This window comes from Prionailurus viverrinus, chromosome B1, assembly GCF_022837055.1.
Source record: "Prionailurus viverrinus isolate Anna chromosome B1, UM_Priviv_1.0, whole genome shotgun sequence".
NCBI classification, from domain to species: domain Eukaryota; kingdom Metazoa; phylum Chordata; class Mammalia; order Carnivora; family Felidae; genus Prionailurus; species Prionailurus viverrinus.
Window position 1 is genome coordinate 168,261,286 of NC_062564.1, and position 23,426 is coordinate 168,284,711.

The window sequence follows — 23,426 nt, forward strand, 5'->3', positions numbered from 1 at the left end:
CACAAAAGGCAGAAAAAGTACAGAAGACAAAAATTGGAACAAAGTGTAAAAGCACCAAATAGAAAACAGAAACAAACATGGTGGATATTAGTGAAACTATATAAATGATTACTTTGGATGCCAGTGGTCTAAAAGCACCAATGAAAAGAAAGAGATTATCAGAGTGGGTACCAAAACCCCACCCAACTATATCTTGTCTACAAGAAACCCACTAAAAATAAAAAGAAACATATGGATTAAAAGTAAATGGATGGGAAAAATAAGTCATGCTAGTACTAAACACAAGAAAGCAGAAAGTAGCAAGTCCAATGTGGTATTGGCAAAGGAATAGGCAAAAAAAAAAAAAAAAAAAAAAAAAAAAATCCATGGAACAGAATAGAGAGACCAGTAATAGGCCCCCATAAATATAATCAACTGATCTTTGACAAAGGAGTAAAGGCAATACAACAGAACAGAGAGTTTCTTCAACAAACTGTTCCAAAACAACTGACATCCACATACAAACAAATACATCTTGACACAGAATTTACACCCTCCACAAAAGAATTAACTCAAAATCGATCACAAACCTAAATATAAACACAAAACTATAAAACTTATAAAATATAATATAGGAGAAAACATAGAGGACCTTAGGTATGGTGATATTTTTTTTTAGATACACACCAAAAGATGCAGTCTGTTAGAGAAATCATTGATAAGCTGGATTTCATTAAAATGTAAAATTTCTGCTCTGTGAAAGACACTATCAAGAGAATGAAGAAACAAGCCATAGACTTGGGAAAAAATATATATCTGCAAAAATATCAGTTCTTTTTTTTAATGTTTATTTATTTTTGAGAGTAAGAGACAGAGTATGAGCGGGGGAGGGGCAGAGAGAGAGGGAGACACAGAATCTGAAGCAGGCTCCAGTCTCTGAGCTGTCAGCACAGAGCCCAACACAGGTTTGAACTTGGGACCTCGAACTTGGGACCAGTGAGATCATGACCTAAGCCAAAGTCAGATGCTGAACTGACTGAGCCACCCAGGTGCCCCTTAAAAATAAATATCAGTTCTCTTAGGAGCACCTGGAAGGCTCAGTCCATTAAGCATCTGACTCTTGATTTCAGCTCAGGTCATGATCTCAAGTTTCATGAGTTCAAGCCCTGCACAGGGCTCCGCACTGACAGTGCAGCGTCTTGTTGGGATTCTCTCTCTCTGCCTCTCTCCCTGCCCCTCTCCCATTTGTGCTAAGTCTCTCTCTCTCTCAAAATAAATAAATAACCTTAAAAAAATCAGTCCTTTTGGACCATTATTCTAAATATACAGCAAAAAATTAATAAATGCAACAATAAGAAAACAAACCACATAGTCTAAAAATGGGCCAACAATTTTAACAGACACCTCGCCAAAGAAGATATACAGATGGCAAAGAAGCATGTGAAAAGGTGTTCCACGTCATAAATCATCAGGAAAATATAAATCAAAACAATGAGATACTACTACATAACTATTAGAATGGCCAACATCCAGAACATTGAGAACACCAAATACTGGCAACAACGTGGAGCAACGGGAACTCTTGTCCATTACGGGTAGAAGGCAAAACACCGATTTTGGAAGACATTTTGGTGGTTTCTTGAAAACTAAACATATTCTTACCATGCTTTCCAGCAGTTGTGCTCCTTCATAAACACCTGCAGGATTTGAAAATTTATGTGCACACAATAAACCGCACACAGATATATACCCATGTACATTTTTATCCATAATTACCAAAACTCAGAAGTAACCAAGATGTCCAGTAGGCTAAAGGATAAACAAACTGTGGTAATCCAGGACATAAAATTCTATTCATTGCTAAAAAGAAATGAGCTATCAAGCCACGAGAAGAAATGGAGGAAATTTAAATGCATACTACCAAAGAAGGAAGCCAACCTGAAAAGGCTACAGACCATATGATTCCAACTAAGTAACATTCTGAAAAGGCAAAATTATGAAGACAATAAAAAGTTCAGTGGTTGCTAGGGATGGGAGATGGAAGAAAAATGAATAGGCAGGGCACAAGGAATTTTAGGGAAGTGAAAATACTATATTTACAACTACTTTTCCTCTGTGTTATTTCTTTTTTTCTTCTGTCGTAAGGACATTTGTCATGGACTTAGACACCATCCCAGGAATCTAGGATGATCTCACCTCAAGACCCTTAATTTAATCACATCTACAGAGACCCTTTTGCCGAATAATGTCTCATTCATAGGTCCCGAAAGTTAGGCTGTAGATACATCTTTTGGAGGGCCATAATTTAACCAACACCACACTACCTATACATGCATATGTTTTGTTCCTACTGCAAGGCCCCAAAGTTATATTATCTAAATCCTAGATTAGATCATGGATGTTTCATATCTTCTATATATCAGAAATATAACCTCATTTACCTTAAGTTATTAAAATTCAAATAAATAATTGGTTTCCTATCACCTTCCTCTGAAAATGACTTTTTAAAAAACATTTTTAATGTTTATTAATTTTTGAGAGAGAGAGAGATGGAGAGAGAGAGAGAGAGCAAGCATGAGTGGGGGAGGGGCACAGAGAGAGAGAGAGAGAGGTGTGGGGGGCGGGATCTGAAGCGGGCTCTGCACTGACAGGAGAGAGCCTGAGGTGGGACTCAAACTCACGAACCATGAGATCATGAGTTGAGTCGAAGTCACACACTTAACTGACGGAGCCACCTAGGGGCCCCAGAAGATTACTCTTTTTAATAACATTGCAAACTCATAGATTTAAACATATTTATACCTTTTTACCCATTACTTTTTTTTATTTGGAAACTTAAATCACCCATCTTTTCCAGTGAGAATCTCTTCAAATGAATATGTGATTCCTTTTGACATGACCCTAATATTCTTTGATGGTTTTCTCACCATGTAGTATGACAAGATGACCCAGGCTCAGACATTTTCCCAAGGACTGGTTTATTTTAGCAAGAAATGGTATTTGAAGATCTGAATCTAGATGCTAGTAATGTTCATTGCTTCTAAGGTCTTCATTGTATCAACCTTTTTGATTGACAAAAATAGAGATTATCTGTGTGTAGATTTATAAAATACCTTATGAGTATATCTTATTATTTGTAATTCATATGAAAGATTATAATTATTTAATTAATTACCATCTCCACTACCTCTGTATCTCCTTTATTCTACACCAGAAATCTGGAACTTAAGAACAACAGATATGATAAAATTAGAATAATCCATAATTACTCATTTGTTTTACCCCAAGTGACACACACCAATGTTTCAGAATACTGACACTAATTCTACCATCACTGGTGCTTACTGAAAACATTTTCAAAGATATGTTTGCATATGTTCTCTCTATTCCTTCCCATTTAAGAAATTGCAATGTGGAGTGACAGGGTGGCTCAGTTGGTTAAGAGTCTGACTTTGGCTCAGGTTATAATCTCACAGTTCATGAGTTTGAGCCCTGAATCCGGCTCTGTGCTAACAGCTCAGAGCCTGGAGCCTGCTTCAGATTTTGTGTCTCCCTCTCTGTCGCTCTGCCTTTACCCTGCTCATGCTTTGTTTCTCTGTCTATCTCTCAAAAGTAAATAAACGTTAAATTCTTTAAAATTGTATTGTATCTATATTATTTTAACATATAACCATTATGACATATTCTCTCCTTCTTCATCCTTATTTAGCCTTAATTTTATAAGTAATTATTAAAATTAATGCTCAACATTTATCTTTTGTCAATATCTGTAGTCATTTGGATCAAAATCATTTTTTGGTAGATTACTCAAGGACAGTTAGTAGAACAATATTACCTGAGTCTTGCGTATTCATAACAATTTGCCAGTACCCTTTGCTGAAAAAAACTTGTTTGTTCCACACTTTTCTTAACTGTCTTACATATGTCACTCTATTTTCATCTGGCATAAAATACTGATGTCAAATTTTAATAATAACATAATTTTATTATATGTCAAAATAATCGTTTCTTTTGAAATCATGAAAAAGATTTGATGTTTTTAATGTTTTGATGTTGGCCATTCTGTCAATATTTTAAGCTACACTGTGTACTTTTTAAAAATGTAGCTCTGGGGTGCCTGGGTGGCTCAGTCGGTTGAGCGTCCGACTTCGGCTCAGGTCATGATCTCGCAGCCCACATCAGGCTCTGTTCTGACAGCTCAGAGCCTGGAGCCTGTTTCAGATTCTGTGTCTCCCTCTCTCTCTGACCCTCCCCCATTCATGCTCTGTCTCTCTCTGTCTCAAAAATAAATAAATGTTAAAAAAAATTATAAAAATGTAGGTCCAGTTTTATTTTGAGAAAGTTTTCTTAAACTATACACTTCAGTATAATTTGATTCCTTTAGTTTTGTTTTTGCCTTTTCTTTGCTGATTTTCAATATTTATCACCATCTCTAAAGTTCCTTTGTATTTTTCTTCCATTTCCATTTAAACATTCCTTCGGTTTCACTTTGTATTTCTCTTAAGGGTTCACTTTTGGGTTCCTTATATTTCCCTTGTGAAATTATGTTTCTTCTATTGTATTTATTTCCTGATATCTGTCACTTACCTCTTAAGTTTTAAAATCATAATTAATGATTTCCTCACATCTTAGGTAACTTTTCATATCTTTAGCTCTTTTTTAAATAATAGGTGACTGTTTCCTATGTTTTGGGAACTCTCCATACTCTCTAGGATGTTATTTTGCTCCTTATTCTCTCTTCCTTATAATAATTTTGCATAGGATTTGAGTTGGATCATTTCTGTTGCTTCTTTTTATATGAAACTAGCTTTCCTAAAGTTTTAGAGTAATGCAAGACTAGAAAAGTTTATGTATCTCCAATAAACTCTTAGTCCTGATTTTTGTATTGTTCAAATATACGGTGGCTTACTCACTGAGATTTCTGGACCCTGTATCCCACTCAGTTTTGGTCTAGATCTTCTCTTTTGTTTTTGTTACTTCTCAATTGTTATTCAGCTCCTGGAAAGTTCCAATTGCTGTGTGATTCTATTGGGAGTTCTAACACTAAGTTTTGTGAATTTACTTCAGCTCACAGTTCTCTGACCACAGGTCTCTTGCATTCACCCAGTACAGGAAGGGGCCAAACCCCTCCAAGTTCCAGCTTCTTAAATTTCCTTCTTTATATTGTTGAGCAAATATATCTTGTTTATTTGAGGTTGTCCCTTTCTCGGGGCTGACAGACACCTCACCATTGCTGCCTCCTTCTTCTCACACAGACAAGAATAGCAGGTCTTATGGATTTGGGTGGTTTGTCTCCTCCTGCTTTTATGCTGGGGCTTGTGGGAATATCTTGTCACTTTGTAACATTTTAAATGTTCTGCATTTTTTTTCTCCCCATGCTGCTTGCTCTGTTTTCAATAGAGGGGTTTGGAGAGATTGAAAAGTTGGGCTGCTGCTGCAGCCATCTTCCCAGAATCCCACCAATGACTTGCATTTTTCATTTCACATTATGCTTTTGCAGTAAGCCTCATGAATAGAGGTAGCTAGGCTTCATATTTTCTCTGATATATAGCATACATCCATATAAACATGCAAACAATGTATCCATTTTTCAGGTTAATCCTTCTTAAAGGGTTTTGTTGTTATTACAAACAATACTTCTATAAATATTCTTTTATATCTCTACTAGCACACACAGGGAAATGTAAACTTCTCTAAGGCAGTGCAGCTCAAAGTGTGGTTCAAGTTTTGGAGAGAAACAAAAAATCAGAGGGAGTGGGATACTAAAACTATGATAGACTGAGCCTTTTTTTTTCCTAATGAAACTGTATTTTATCTAAAAGGGACTATTTCCATTCTTGGAATAAATTAATTTTAAAATAGGTAAGTCTAATTATTTTCCCAATTACTAGCAGTAAGAAATTATGAAGACCACATAAATTATATAAAGTATTAAAGAGCCACATCTTCTATGCACATCTGGGCTATACTGTGAATAAACTTTATGACCCTTCTCTGCATAGTTATCTTGTGTCTGTAGTATCCATTAGAGTTAAAATACCTGAAATCTCTTTTATACATATATTGCCCAAGACTTCAGTATAATTTTCCCCTCCCTTATTTCTTTGAGGAAACGTTCATTCACATAAAGAATGAACAGTCAGATATGTAGACATGACTGAGACATTACAGAATAGAGAAGAAATAGCACCTACAATGTTCCTGACAATGCAGGTGTATTATCCACACTATGAAAATTATGTTTTCTAGGGCAGATTGGTAAAAACAGAAGCTGGGAGAGACCTACCAGGAAGAAGATGAAAAATGCATTCAGATACCTAAACTCAAAAGAATTTCCATTCAGTAAGTTTCAAATGGATGGCAGTGGCCTTTGTAAAATAGTACCTGGAGGGTGAAGAAAAACAGCCCAGTCTAACACGTGGTGACAAATGGCAGGTAGACTCCTATCTTTTTGTTTACAATTATTCTCTCCCTCCCTTCCCTGTAAGATTATCTCACCCTTCTCTTTGCCATGTGATTTGCCTCCTGTGGGAAGAGAATACATTCCTGCCTCACTGAGTTTTGGCTCACCCATATGACATCTTGACCAGGGAGTAGTAAGCAGATGTGACCAAAAACATGTCTACTGAAAGCCTGAAGACAGAGCATGAGCTGTAAGACGGGGCCATGAAAAGCACATGATCTACATGGAGACACTCCTTCTTCCAGAGTTCTGCAGCAGCAATATGGCCGTAGCCAAGTTACAGTCCCCTTCAGCTATTAACGTAAGTAAATGTAAGTAAAGCTTATTAATGTAAGTAACTGAGATTTGGGGACCATTTGTTTATGCAGCAAAATAGATTAATACAGATATCAGTAAAAAGGCAATCAGTGTATATTGTATACACATTGTAGCTCCCAAGCTCATATTCTTTTGTTTTCTTCCAAGATTTTATTTAATCTTGTTAGTTAATATACAGTGTAGTATTGGTTTCAGGAGTATAATTTAGTGATTCGTCACTTACATATAACACCCAGTGCTCATCCCAACAAGTGCCCTCCTTAATACCCATCACCCATGTAGCCCATCCCCCAGCCACATAGAACTACCTTATGACTCAGCAACTGCCCTCCTATGTATTTAGCCAAAGGATACAAAAATACTGATTCAAAGCAAAACGTGCACCTCAATGTTTATGGCAACGTTATCAGCAATAGCCAAATTATGCAAAGAGCCCAAATATTCATCAACTGATGAATGGATAAAGAAGGTGTGGTGTACAGATTTATATTAATAATATATAAAATATGTAATTTTAATTACAATTATATATATGTATATATATTGTATATACATATATACAATACATATATACAATACATATATACAATATACAATACATATATATTGTATATATATGTATTGTAATTATATATATATAATAAATATATAATATATAATATTATATAATGAAATATTATTCAGCCATCAAAAATAATGAAATCTTGCCATTTAAACAACATGGATGGAACCAGAGTATTATGCCAAGTGAAATAAGTCAGTCAGAGAAAGAGAAATATCATATGATTTGACTCATATGTGGAATTTAAGAAACAAAACAAATGAACATATGGGATGGGGGAAAAAGAAAGAGCAAGAGGATAGCAAACCATGAGAAACATTAAAGACAAAGAACAAACTGAAGGTTGAAGGAGGTAGATGGGTGGAGGATGAACTAGATGGGTGATGGGTATTAAGGAGGGTAATTGTTGTGATGAGCATTGGGTGTTGTATGTAAATGATGAATTCTACTCCTGAATTCATGATTGCTCTGTATGTTAACTACTTAGAATTTAAATTTAAATATTTCTTTTTCCTTTTGGAAAGAAAAAAAAAAGAAAAGGCAAACTTTGCAAATGGCCAAAAATTCTCTCAAATTTTCTTTATGACAAAATCATTTGAAGATAGACATAATAGTCCTCTTTAAAGCTAACACAGCAAATTTTACCTTCACTGTTGGGATGGATAGCTATAAAGTTAAGCATCAGATGAAGTAGTTGGTGCTTTAGCAATAAACCAATGAACATAGAAGCTTACATTATGAGAGATACTTAGGTACTTGAAATTGCAACTTCTGAATTGGATTCATATCTAAATCACACTTATTTTCAGGCATTTATGTTCATTTCTCTCTCTGCTTATACCCCTCTTCCACCCTCCCTCTCTGGTTTATTTTTTTCACTAGGCACACATAGTTGAATTTCCTAAGTGAAACATGATTATGACTATACTGTAATGCAAATTAGACCATCTTAAAAGTCATACATGAAAATACTTTAGCACAGAGATTTATACAGAATTATCATTATTCTCTTATAGTATGCATCCTTCTGTTAAAACAATTTTCACTTACTAGATCTTACTGTCACTTACGTTATCACTGTATTTACTCTCAAAATAAATACTTTGATAAGTATCAAATACTTTGATAAGGCACAAGAAGAGGTTAATAAAATTTAGAGATAAAATGCAACATAATTATATTCTATATCGTTCTAACAACAATAATTACCCTTGTTGGTTTATATTTCACTGGGCCTAAAGACATATGTTCAGTTTATACTAACTACAAAAAGGACTGGTTCCCTGAAAACGTCAAGACAGTAGATACAGGGTTAAGTGAGGTGGCTTAACATAATGAGACCCAGGATTAGAGAACCCAGTGTCGTTTCCTCTCCACAGAGGGCTTATTTCCAATTTAACAAAACAAGGCTCTAGAATGTTTCTAAGCTTTGAAGAAAGAAATATGAGGAGAAGCCAGCAATAATAACTGAGAAGCAGAAGCCTGAGAAATAGTAGGAAAATCAAGTGAAGGAAATGACTTGGCAGCCAAGGCAAGAAAATGTGTAGAGAAGTAGAGAATGACCAACGATGTCAAATTCCTCTGACAGACTGACTAAAATGGATATTGAGAATTGGTTGTTTATTATGCATTTTAATATACTTATATACTAAATAGTTACATAAGGCTATATATAGATACACATGGTTTAATGATAACATCAAGCACCTGTCACTTGCCAGGCAGTGTTCTAAATGCTTTACATATATTAACCAATTTAAATGTCTAAAAATCATGTGTGGTAAATGTTCTTATTATTCCCATTTTATAGATGAATACATTAATACATACAGGCACACAATGAGTTGCCCAGAGTCACATGGACAGTAAGCTAAGATTCAAACCCAGGCAGCCTGTGTAAATTTCCCCAACAGGGAGAGTTCTACGCCAGTTGTGTTGTCATTTTAAAAACTTTGACGTATGGGTCTTTCTGATCCGGCACTCAAAGAGTCAAACATAGATTTGGTACAGTTCTGACACACTGTGTGTCCATACAGGTTGACTTTCCTAGGATGACATTTTTAGGCAAAGAATGATTATAAACTCATGAGATGCTTTATTTTTGTAAGAGTGGTTTTGAAGTCTAGTTAATAATAGAAATATGTACAACCAGAAAACAGTAGTTCTAAATCGTTCATTCTGAAACTCTGTAAAATCATTATTAAGTTTTCTCTGGGCTCGTGGCAGTCTGTTAGACTCGTGAAGAGTTATAAAATACAGTTTCCTGCCAAGATTTCTCAAGGTAAGCAGTTACCATGTCATGAAAGATTCATTTTAACTTTAGGTTAATGAGAAGCTTATTTAAAGGATTTAAGCAAAAATACTTTTAAATGTGTGGTGAAGTCAGAGTGGCAAATTATTTGTTTGTTTCATTTCAAGTTTTTATTTAGATTCTAGTTAGTTAACATACAGTGTAGTATTGGTTTCAGTAGTAGAATTCAGTGATTCATCACTTGCATACAACACCCAGTGCTAATCACAAGTGCCCTCTTTAATGCCCATCACCCATTTATCCCCCACCTACCTCCCCTCCAGCAACCCTTAGTTTGCTCTCTATCTTAAGAGTCTCTTATGGTTTGCCTCCCTCTCTTTTCTTCCTCCTTCCCAAGATGTTTTGTTTCTTAAATTACACATATGAGTGAAATCATATGGTATTTCTCTTTCTCTTATTTCACTTAGCATAATACTCTCTAACTCTATCCACATCATTGCAAATAGTGAGATTTCATTTTTTCATGACTGAGCAATATTACACACACACACACACATACACACACACACACACACACACACCATCATCATCATCATCATCATCTCTTCTTTATCCATTCATCAGTCAATGGACATTTGGCCCTTTCCATAATTTAGCTATTGTTGAAAATGCTGCTATAAACATCTGGGTGCATGTGCTCCTATGAATCAGTATTTTTTTTTATCCTTTGGATAAATACTTAGCAGGGTAATTGCTGAATCATAGGGTATTTCTGTATTTCTATTTTTAACTTTTTGAGGAACCTCAATACTGTTTTCCAGAGTGGCTGTACCAGTTTACATTCCCACCAGCAGAGTAAGAGTGTTCCCCCTTCTCTGTATTCTTGCCAACATCTGTAGTTTGTGTTGTTAATTTTAGCCTTTCTGACAGGTGTGAGGTGATAGCTCATTGTGGTTCTGACTTGCATTTCCCTGATGATGAATGATGTTGGCATCTTTTCATATGTTTGTTAGCCATCTGTATGTCTTCTTTGGAAAAATGTCTATTCATGTCTTCTTCCCATTTCTTCACTGGATTATTTGTTTTTTGGGTGTTGAGTTTTTTAACTTCTTTACAGATTTTGAGTACTAATCCTTTATCAGATATGTCATCTGTAAATATCTTCTCCCATTCTGTGGTTTACCTAGTATTTGTGTTGCAATCAACAATTAGTTGTAGTCTTTCACTGTGCATGAGCTTTTTATCTTGAGGAAGTCCCAAAAGTTCATTTTTCCTAAAGTGGCAAATAATTTTATGAGATAACCCTATAGTCAAAAAGTACAATTAGAAAACTCTTATAACAATCCCATCAAGGAATATGATGAAAGTAGTAATTGATGATGGAAATAAGTGAATAGATTTTAGGGATGTTTAAGGATAGAAATCATACACTTAGTGATTGATTGAATAAGGAGGCACTAATAACACTCTTTAAATATTTGATTTGAATAAGTAGATGATGATGTCACCCATTGTCATATAGGAGACTGAGGAAAGGGTGATTTTAGTGAGCAAAATATAGGAAAAATTAATTTTATTTTTAATCTTATCGGTTTGAGACACCTATAGAACTTAAAAAGGGAGATTTCAATAACCAGTGCTGCAGTGGGTCTAAAGATCAGGTGATTGATTTGGGTTGGAGGTACTTCTTTAAATCTCACTGAAAAAAATAATTTCAAGGAACTCTTTCCTACCCTTGTTAAATGTTCTTGTCTCATTTGGAAAGAATATAGAAACCAGACACATTATTTAAACAATTTAATATGACAGACTGTTCTATAGTTACTGAAGGACTGAAACCAATAGGAATAGGAATAGGAATAAGAACAATGAAGTAATGCAGAGATAGCAACTGGAAGAAGTAGCTACCCTTTCAGGACTGTACAAAAGGGTAGTTTAGATAGGCTTATCAGGATCTAAAATTTGTATCTCTTAGGAAGGGATGCTATCTAATGGATAGTTCATAAGCTTTGGGGAGGCTGGGTGGCTCAGTCAGTTAAGCATCCTTCTCTTGATTTCAGCTCAGGTCATGATCTCACAGTTTCGTGAGTTCGAGTCCTGTATCAGGCTCTGTGTTGACCACCCAGAGCCTACTTGGAATTCTCCCTCTCTCCCTCTGCTACTCCCCTACTCACACTCTTTCTGCCTCTCTCAACATAAATAAATAAACTTAAAAAAAATTAGAAAGCCTAGTTGATGGTTTCCATTGGTGAGGTCCCAAATGATTGATGAAATAGAACTGTCCTAATGCCAGGATGCCCTGATGCGTGTGTGTGTTTGGTAGAAGCTAAAGTTAAAAACAAAAACAAAAAAAATTCAATCCTCAGACTGCTCTCTTCCTGCTTCCCCTTCTGCCTCCTAACTCATAATCTAGAACACATTCTGGAGGTATTCTACAAGGAACAACACACATTACTTTATAACTTTGACCAGGTTGTTTCCTTGTAAGTGTTTACCAAGTTGGAACTATGTCCCTGCATAATTAAGGAGGAACCATCAAGTTTCACTCTTGATATAGGAGCACAGAGATGACAGTAGGCCTTGTGTTTTGTTTCTTTTTTCTAGTTCCAGGTTATACTGCTTTTTCAATATATAAGCCTAAATAGGCAGTCAACAATTTCTCAGCAAGCAATATTTCATTCCAGGGGTTTTCATGTCATTAACTGATCTTCAGTTTCCTATATTACAGATATTATCTTTATTTATAATTTTATATTATTCAATAGGTAAGCAAGCAGAAGCAGCTGGTTAGTAACCATCAAATTAAAAACTATACTTTTATTAATATCTTGCCTGATCTCCATTACAGTTTGAATACAGAATGGAAATGTAATGGTAGTATGCTTATTTTGCTTGCCTCATGGGACCCTGGGAATCAAGTATGTTGATAAATATGGATATAAAATCCATATTTTATTTTTATAATCCCAATTTCTTGTTTGGACAGAAAGATTCACATTCAGATTTTTTTTTAATTGGACAAGCATTTAAAATTCTTGTATTCTTTTTTTTTTTTATAAAGTTTATATATTTGAGAGAGAGACAGAGACAGAGACAGAGACAGAGACAGAGACAGAGACAGAGAGTGAGAGTGAGTAGGAAAGGGGCAGAGAGAGATAAGGAGAGAGAGAATCCTAAGCAAGCCCTGTGCTGGCAGCTCAGTGCAGGGCTCAGTCTCATGAACCAGTGAGATCATGACCTGAGCTGAAATCATGAGTCAGATGCTTACTCAGGCAATCTAAGCATTTAAAATTCCTTTTGGGGCGTCTGGGTGGCGCAGTCGGTTAAGTGTCCGACTTCAGCCAGGTCACGATCTCGCGGTCCGGGAGTTCGAGCCCGCGTCGGGCTCTGGGCTGATGGCTCAGAGCCTGGAGCCTGTTTCCGATTCTGTGTCTCCCTCTCTCTCTGCCCCTCCCCCGTTCATGCTCTGTCTCTCTCTGTCCCAAAAATAAATAAACGTTGAAAAAAAAATTCTTAAAAAAAATAAAATTCCTTTTACTTATTTTAATTTTTAAATGTTTATTTATTTATTTTTGAGAGAGAGAGAGGCAAAGAGAGACAGAGCATGAGCATGAGCAGGGGAGGAGCAGAGAGAGAGGGAGACAGGAATCCGAAGCAGGCTCCAAGCTCTGAACTGTCTGCACAGAGCCCCATGTGGGTGGGGCTCGAGCTCACAAGCTGTGAGATCATGACCTGAGCTGAAGCTGGACACTCAACCTACTGAACCACCCAGGCGCTCCATCAAGTATTTAAAATTCTTATGCACAAAGCAATCCCTATGCTAAAAACACTTTTCAAGGTTAATAATTTCTATGTTATTACTTTATGAACTGCAAAGATATATCAAATACAATATCCTTTAACCTCATTTTACCTGAAAGCTTTTTTATTATAGAATAAGTAAGGCAATACAGATTTTTTTTTCATTTAACTCTCACTTCAACCCACTTAATTATTTTCTGCTTTCTCCATCATTTTTATTTTTTTTTTTTTTTTTAATTTTTTTTTCAACGTTTATTTATTTTTGGGACAGAGAGAGACAGAGCATGAATGGGCGAGGGGCAGAGAGAGAGGGGGACACAGAATCTGAAACAGGCTCCAGGCTCTGAGCCATCAGCCCAGAGCCCGACGCGGGGCTCGAACTCACGGACCGCAAGATCGTGACCTGGCTGAAGTCGGACGCTTAACCGACTGCGCCACCCAGGCGCCCCATCTCCATCATTTTTAGGAAGCAGGTCTTTGGTTACATAGAAAAAAGAAAGTAAAGAACTCTGCTGACATAAAAATACCAAGTTATGAATAGGAAGTAGTTATTAATTAGGAAGAAAAGCATGATTTGACCTGTGGAGTTTTCACTCTGAAGGACCAATGAACCCTACTAGAATATAAGTCCTAAAGAATCCAAAATCCCCTCCCAGTTCCCTTCCTTGTAATCCACACTGGAAAAAAATCTCTTGCTTCCCTTCCTACCCCCAGGAAAGGATGTCCAATACACAAGGGGCTAGAATTTCTGACCCCATACAGATTTGTGTAGACAATGGAGGTGCAGATGGGTTATCCTAGGAAAAAATGGAAGGGGAAATCAGATGTTCAAGAGATTCAGACTTTGATCTACTGATTAGAGATTCTGTGTGTAAAGAGCATTTAAAATTATTTTCGGGTCTCCGTGAATACTCATGATTACCCAATAATAATTTTTATATTAATGAATCATTCTTCCTTCCCTTTACAGATACTTCAGGGCATAATTATGAGATTAAGCTCATTTCAATTTATTCCCCATTTAAATCACATTCACTGTTCTTGTTACTACACAAATGTCCTATTAAGAATTTTGGCTTTGTCTGAGCTTGGCTCTGGGGTGTTAGGGCAAAAGCCATTAGCCCGCTTTGGGCCTCAGTATAAATCAAGGGTGAATCATGGAGCCATGAGTTTAATAATCTACAACTGAAATAAAAAAGACATGAATTTAATGTTCTTTTGCTTCCCACCCCATACCCAGCCAGCAATGTCCAATGCAACAATTGGCGGGAATTTATGATCCCATTTTTCATTTTAATCCTTTTATAGGTATAATTTACATTCAATAAAAGAACACAGATTTAGAAAGTACTGTTTGATGAGTTTAGATAAATGTACACATGTAAGCAGTACCCTAGTAAGACGCAGCAAATTTCTGTCATCCCAGCAAGTTCTTATATAATCAATTTCACCACCCCCACAATCCCATCTAAATAGCCACTGATACCCTTTCTTTCACTATAGGATAGTTTTCTTGATGTAGAATTTCAGATATATGGAGTCATATTTATGTAATCTTTGAGTCAACATGATGTATTGGAGATTCATTGAAGTTGTTGCCTAAGTCAGCTTTTCATTGTTAAGTAATATTCCATTATATGGATATATCACAATCTATCCATTCTCCGTTGATGGGCATTTGTTGTTTCTAGTTTGGGGATACTATAAGTAGAACTTCTATGGACATTTTTTCAAATCTTTCTTCACATATATGCTTTACTTTATATTTTCTAGAATAAATACCTAGGAGTGGAATTGCTGATCATAGAGTAGGAATATATTTAACTTCATTATTAACTGCCAAATTTATTATTAACTTAGTTTTCCTGAGTAATCATCCCATTTTATATTTTCTCCAGCAGCGTATAAGAATTCCAGTTGTTCCATATCCCTACCAACATTGATATTGTCTGTTTTCTGCCACTGGTGAGTACCCAACCAGCCAGCAGCAGACACCAATGCTCAACATTTAACAAGGCACCATTTCTTGGATAAATAGACCAGCATTGTACTGCAGGACAATTTCTAAACCTCATCACCAAGGTGAGCAGGGGGAGGAAAAGAAGAGGACTACAGTTTATTCCTACAGAATTTAATAAAATCTTCAGATATAGGTTTTCCTTTCTTATTTACAATGTCTTTACAGTCACCACCTGTCATAGACTCTAAGTCTAAAGTTCTCTTTTGGCCAGTAAAAGAGCAGATGCGGGATTAAAGCGACAGATGGCTAATGTCTGGGAAAAGACAAGAGCCCCAAGTAAGGGACCTTGTCCCATTTTTATTAGGATCAGAAGGCTTACAAACATGGCGAGATGTGCACAAAGAGACAATGGATCTGCGAACATTAACTTGTGGACATGAGGGAGAGGGGGTCTTGAGGATATTTGGGGTTAGGGGTTTGGGTTAATATAAAACAAAATCCAGGTGCCAGCAGTAGGGAGGAAGGTTGTTTACAGTGGACATGAGGCACCACCTCTGTTTATCTTAGCTAGCCTAGGGGATAAGACAGGTAGGACATGTGACCTCAGGGTTGACAAGGCACCTTTTGTTAACCATCTCTGCTCTGGGCTGCTTTGCCTGCAGCACAGTGGTCCATAGTCCAATTCACCAACTTACCTGGCCTTATCCTCCTGTGAAAGAGCTTTTCTGCTATAGTACTAAATTGGGGGTGCTTCCACCCTGAATATCTAATCTTGTTTATTTCATATATCCATGTATTGGGCACCTTTGCACCATTTCTATTTTAGGCCTTTATCCCTCTCTATTCTGGGAGCTCTGCACTGCCTCTCTATTTTGGGATGCCTTTGAACCTTCCTATTCCTGGCACCTTTGTGCCTCCCTATTCTCGGGGTATCTTTGCACCCCCCTATGTTTGGGGTGCCAATCTTGTTTACCCAAACTCTGGTGTGAGCATTTTATGATTTTGTATTTCTTTTTTTTTTTTAATTTTTTTTTCAACGTTTTATTTATTTTTGGGACAGAGAGAGACAGAGCATGAACGGGCGAGGGGCAGAGAGAGAGGGAGACACAGAATCGGAAACAGGCTCCAGGCTCTGAGCCATCAGCCCAGAGCCCGACGCGGGGCTCGAACTCATGGACTGCGAGATCGTGACCTGGCTGAAGTCGGACGCTTAACCGACTGTGCCACCCAGGTGCCCCTGATTTTGTATTTCTTTATGCCTTGTCAACACATTGGTGTAAGCCCGGGGGATTCCTAAGCTTATCACCCACAACCACCATCCCAGATCTTACTAAAAATTTCATTCACGTGGTACCAACTACACACATTCCCTAAGTCCAAGGGATCCATATTACAGCAAAAGCATGTGACAATGGGCTCATGATACAGAAACAACTGATCTATTATAATCATGGAACAGTCTTCTGAAAATATAGTCAACAAGTCCAAAGTGGGAAACAGTTGTTGAGTTAGGGCATTGTCCTTCAGGTAGCAATATAATGATTGAACCAATGATGGAGATTCATTACTATGTCTCCTATTGCTACAATACATTGCCCTGGGAACTAATAATTGTGATTAAGAATGGCCCCACCCACAGTTAAGCCCTATCACACATTATAACACTGTTCATGCACCTGTGGAAACCATGCTTCCCTTTTCTACAATTATGATCTCTGCTAGATAAAAAAATTAAAAAAAATAATAAATACAAAAATAAATCCCTGTTTCTTAGGAAAAAAATACTTTCTCCAGGGAATTTAATAAAAGACTTTCTAAACTGGAAGCTGTGACTACTATTGGATCACCCTAAGCTTCTCATGTAGTGGCACAACATGTGAATAAAGGACTTACAGCACAGGGCACCTGGGTAGCTCAGTGGGTTAAGCTACCGACTCTTGATTTCAGCTCAGGTCATGATTTCATGGTTTGTGGGATCAAGCCCCATGTTGGCCTCCACACTGACAGTGTGGAGACTGCTTGAGATTTTCTTTCTCACTCTCTCTCTGCCCTTTTCCTGCTCTCTCTCTCTCTCTCTCTCTCTCTCAAAATAAATAAACTTTTTTTAAAAAAGCACTTACAGAACTAGCCTAAATAATATATCCTGATTACATATGGAACTAGCGTTTAATGAAGTCTAGGATAGATATGTCCAGAAATCAGCTGACATACTGGTTCTTCTCTTTGTGTTTTCATGTTTAGTGAGAACCATCAATAAGCAATAATAACCACAATACAATCTGGGAAGCACAAGCAAGAGTTCTAAAGCTGAAGAATAAAGATCTGGGTAACATAAACCAGACCACCTAAAATGTTGCAGAAGATAAGGAGAATCTATAATGGGTAGATGAGAAGATAAATGATTAATATTAATTATGACTTTAAGAGTAGATCGGGTAGCAGAAACTGTATCTTGTTTCACTAACCCTCTTACTAGAGTCTTCCAGGAGATTATAACTGACCTTTCACTTGAAGAATGTTGCCCTTCTCCTGTGACAAAAAGAGTAAGGACATTGTTATTCTTTAAAAACAAAATGAAGGCTCAGTATTTTAAAATGGAATCTTTATACAATAGAGAGCATAAGTGATTCAAGCAGTGCAAGAAATAGACTGTACTTGATAAATTTTATGTGCCTCTTCAGTCTCTCTTAACTGCCTCTTTTCTTCTGAATGCATCATTCCACTCCTGGACCATGCTGCCATAACCATGGCATAGTCACTTATTCCTGGACATCATAGCCAAATAGCTACACTCTGTGTTTTGTTTGTCTCTTCTTGTCACTTTCAACGTTGGATGAAATGCAGTACTAACATTTGTGGTGTTTGAAATACTGAATGGTCACTAAAGTGGCTTTATGATACAAATTAGATGTAATGGGAAAGTTAATTTTCCATGGGGCAAAGTTTAACCAATGGGAAATAGGAGGAAAAAAAAGGAGTTTGGCAGAGACATTTCCCTTCTTTCCTCTTTTCCATAGACTATCCCACAAGATAGTTGTTTCTTGTCCTCTTTCCTGAGTTCTGTATACCAAGTAAATGCATCTGACTGTAACTTGCTCTCATCATTACAGCTCATTAAGAAGCCTTAGGGTAGCAAGTATCACATTTTTCTGCACTGATTCTTACTTTCCTTACATCCCTTCTCTTTTACTTGCTGTTCTGTTCTGTTCTGCATCTTCCAAATGAGGTATGAGCACCTTAATCCTTGCCTGAGGTTCAATTTTTAGAAGATCAGGACTAGCAGAGCAGTCTACTGCTGAATTTTTAGTGAGGCATTTAATATTAATTTTATATATAATATTGGAGCAGATAAAAATATGAACATTAAAGGCAGTCACCTGAATCAAATCTCAGTTACTTATCAATATGTCCTCACGCATATCAACTAATATTTTCTGATCCTCAGTTTTCTCATCTGGCTAAAAAGTGATAATACATAGAATAGTAAGTAACTAAAAATGTGTATCAACTACTTTTTGGACAGCTATGTGTAGTCAACCTAATACTTTTTTGTTAAACACCTCCACACTCCCCGAATTTTTGATTAAATAAGAATCTTCAATTTTGTGGTGCCTGGATGGCTCAGTTGGTTAAGGGTCCTTCTCTCTCTCTCTCTCTCTCTCTCTGTTTATTTAATTTAAGAGAGGGAGAGAGGCAGAGAGAAAGAGAGAACAAGCAGGGGAGGAGCAGAGAGAGAGGGAGAGACAGAGAGTCCCAAGCAGGCTCCTCACTGTCAGCATGGAGCCTGACGCAGGCGTGGGGCTCAGCGCAGGGCTCAAACTCACAAACCAAACTGTGAAATCATGACTGGAGCTGAAATGAAGAGTCGTATGCTTAACTGACTGAGTCACCCAGGCACCCCAAGTGTTTCCATCATAATTTTGACTCAAGTCATGATCTCAAGGTTTCTGGTATCAAGCCCCATGTCAGGGTCTGTGCTGACAGCATGGAGCCTGCTTGGGATTCTCTCTCCCCCTCCCTCCCTCTCTCTCTCTCTCTCTCTCTCTGTCCCTCCTCACCCACGCTCTTTCTCTCTCTCTCTCAAAATAAATAAATAAGCTCAAAGAAAAAATAATCTTCAATTTTGTAATACACGGCACAGACTCTACACTGATTTGTCTTACAGGGTAGGCATCTGAATTAGAGTAGGTTAATCACAGTTTTTTCTTCAGTATTTTCTAACTAAAGCCAAAAAAGAATTCTTCCCTTGGAGTTAAGATAAATTTGTGAAAGCCAGAAGTATCATTGATTGTTTCATATCATATGGAGAAAATTCATTCTACAGGGAAATAGAATCTGACATGAATAAAGGTTTAGAGGTAAAAGATCAGGACAGAGTCTTGCTAGCTGCTAAATCCTAGATATCAGCCATTAACGAGACTCACCTTCTACCTTTGTCTTTAAGAGAGTGGATCTTCAGACCTGCTTTGATTTCTTTGAGCCACTAAATTTCTAGTTTTGCTTAAACTAATCTTAGTTGCATTGCTATCAACTACTACTTAAAAAGCAAAACAAAACAAAACAAAACAAAAACAAATAGGCATTTAGCACAATACTTACCACCTAGAAAGTCTTCAAAAATAGTAATACACATATTTTTAGAATAATTAATTTATTTAAAATGCTACAAGATAAAAAATTTTAAGAATTTTATGCACATATAATGAATTCCTGTGTAACTGCTTAAGTAGAAATATTGGTTTTTTAATTGCAACTCAAAAGAATAAATTGTGAGAGTAATCTCCTGAAGGGAAGAAACAGCTGAAAATGGAGTAAAATAATAAGAAAGATGGGTATTGGCTTAAATGAGATTTGATTTCAGCTCTTCCCCAATGGCTGTCCAAATTGAAAATGGCAACAGCAACAACAACAACAACAACAACAACAATGAAGAATTCCCAAGGAAATTTATGAATAAATAAAAAATTAAGAGAATCCCCAGGGCCATTGGCCCATATTTCATCATTTCATATGTCAGTTTCTAGTTTCAAAGAAATGTTCCGCTTGAGGTCTGGGAACCAAATTTTTGCATAAAGCATACTTCCAGGAGTAAATGGATATAGCATGTGTCCACATAGGACAAGCAATCTGTTGTGTCTTCAGTGACATTAAGAATTATGTTCCTCAATTTTTGCTGCTAAAATGATCATTTGTGCTATATAAATATATTCAGAGAAGAGAAAATATTAGGGGCTATTTGGGGAGTTCCTATTTCACAGTGACAGATACAACAGCACTTACTGAATTTCCTTTGTACATTTACACTGTACAAGAAGATGAGGCATTTTAAAAAGACATTTTTAAAGTACAGTAAATTGTAGTAAATGTTACAACACTTACATTTCCTAAGTAACCTACCATAAGCAAGATAATATGGTGTCAGTAAATTGTTAGTTTATAAAGCCACAACTGTAAACTCTGGTGACAGCACTATTTTTTTAATAACACACGGAGAAAAATGTACTATTTACTAGGGATAGGAGAATGATATTCTTTTAACCATATTCTTCGTGTACAGCCACTCACACAGGATGCTTAAGAGATAGTTATTTGGAGATGACTCTAGGAGTCCAAGTGGATTTACATGCTAAAGTACATGCTGAAAAATAGAGGGAGTTTTGCTAATTTTAAATTCAGATAAAATCTGATAAAAGAAACTCAGAAGCAAATCAAATCTCCCACAGAACATAATGTAGTGTTAAAGGAAGTATTCCAGGAAGATGCAGCAACAAAGCACAATTATCTATAGGTCATCCTACTTCTCACATTTCTTATGAGAATAGTCAATCCCTAAGACAATTTCCATTGGTCCTCAAGCACCTTAACCCCAGCCACTTCCACTTCTCATCCTATGAAGCCCTGCCACTCGTACCCTTGGAACATTAAGTTTTGAGGTCAGCCTGGATGCATCTCCTCCTCCTAGCTTTAACTGGCCAGAATGTTTAAAAGTATCTCAAAATGAGACTCTTTCCCTCACACCACACACAAAAGCATGTCAAGAGATGGGCTGTAAGACCTCATTCACAACTACCACCCAAACAATGCCATTTCCATCAACTTTCTGCCTTAAAAAACACCAGTTTGGCCGAAAATCATTGCACTACTGTGATCTCCCCTTGGTCATCCTTTCTCACGAATAGAAGGCCGAGGACCACATCACAATTGTCTTTTGTCACCCAGCCACATCTGACCACATACTTATGCCTGTTGGCCATGTTGTTAGAAATGACACATCTGACACTGGGGGCTCTCAGATCCCTGGCGTCTTCACCTCACCCCAAGGTATCACATCCCGTACTGCTCTAACAAGTGTATCTCGGCTTACCTCCATTTTCTTCACAACTCTCTCTCTGTCTCTCTGTGCTTTAGAGTCATTGCTTTCCCTTCTGTTCCTCAGACCAGAATATTTTTATTCATTTTGAAGGTTGACTCCAATGGTGGGGATGTAGCCAAATGAAAGGCTTTTAATAAATCATGTTTTATGGACTCCTTAAATTGTCCATTATAGGGGAAGTTTGTTATTCTTATCTACCATGATAAAAGACAGGACATAAAAGTAAAACCTTGGCTAGTATACCTCACCCTGGGTAATGATGCCAAGCTTTTGGCCCTTTCATCATTTTCATTTATTCAACACAAATGGAAACACCACACCCCTCCCAGGACTGGCAGATTATATTTGCTAGATTCTTTATTTCTAAATTTTCCTCAGAACTAGGCATCTCTGCCAGCAAAGGCCCTAGTCTAGTCTTTTACAAATGATGATTATGTTTCCATAGTTCTGGGCCTGCCAACATCTTATGTTTGGTTTTGTTTCCTGATGGTTTGAACCCAACACTGTCTCTCTGACTGGCTCAAGGTAAGACCTGCCAAGAAGACCTTAAACTTTCTCAACCTCTCTATTTCTAAGGTGAAGCTTTTGCTTTTGATATGTTAATATTCAAATTAGCTATTTGTTAAGCTCCGCAATTAAAACCGAGATCCTCTCTTTTCAAGCTTAAGATAACCTATTAGCTCTTCTGTAAGGTGGAGTTCTACTCACCTCTATTAGCTTTAGTAACTCACTGTGCTTTATTCCGTGGTAGTTGTATGTATATATGTGCCTAATAGTCTCTTTGTTTTTGAAGACATTACCCATGATCTTAATTCTTATATTGATGGCTTTAATTCTTATACTTTATAACTTGTTTCTTTTAAGTATATTTCCCTCATAAAGATCTTTTGAAAATAAAAAAACTACCCAAATTTAACTATACATATAACATAATAGTTATATTTTTTCTGAAAGTTTCAAGTTTATTTTGTATGTTTGATACTTTACAGGAACATAAGTATTTCCCTAACTTGAAAATCGCTATGTGTTTCTTAATGTTCTTTATGTTACCTAATCAAGATTTTTTTTCTGGACATTTTTACCCCAGTTTTTAAGGGAATGTAAATTAATTATACCAGACATTGGTCTAGACTTTCAAAATAATTTCACTTTATTAATCCACATCACAAGTTTATGAGTTAGGTATGATTATCCTTATTAGCAATAAAAATGTAGGACTCAAAGATACTAAGCAACTTGACTAAATTTTCACAAGTTACTTCTAGAACTAGAATTGAAACTTAGGTTGGCCCCAGTCCAGGAAGCTACTTATTCCAAAATAGTACATGGCATTTTCTAAATAAAGTTGAATTAGTCAGATAAACAAGTGTCCTTCTGAGTTCTTCCCAGCTTTGAGAGATGAATTCACAAGGCTGTCATAAAACCCTATGTTCCAGAAAACCAAAGGCTGGCCTTTAATACCTTCTCTGTAATCAACTGTTTACTTATCATTTTTCCCCCTTATAAGTCAAGAGTGAAACAATAAGAATTGACTTGTGCTTCATTTCTGCTTATATCTTTCAACATATTACTTTTTTCCATAAAATTTATTCAGTTTGATATAACTTGCAATGTAAAACTTTCCCTTAATCTTTCCATTGAATTATTCATCTCAGATATAATTTTCATCTTGAGTAGTTCAATTTGCATACACACACACACACACACACACACACACAG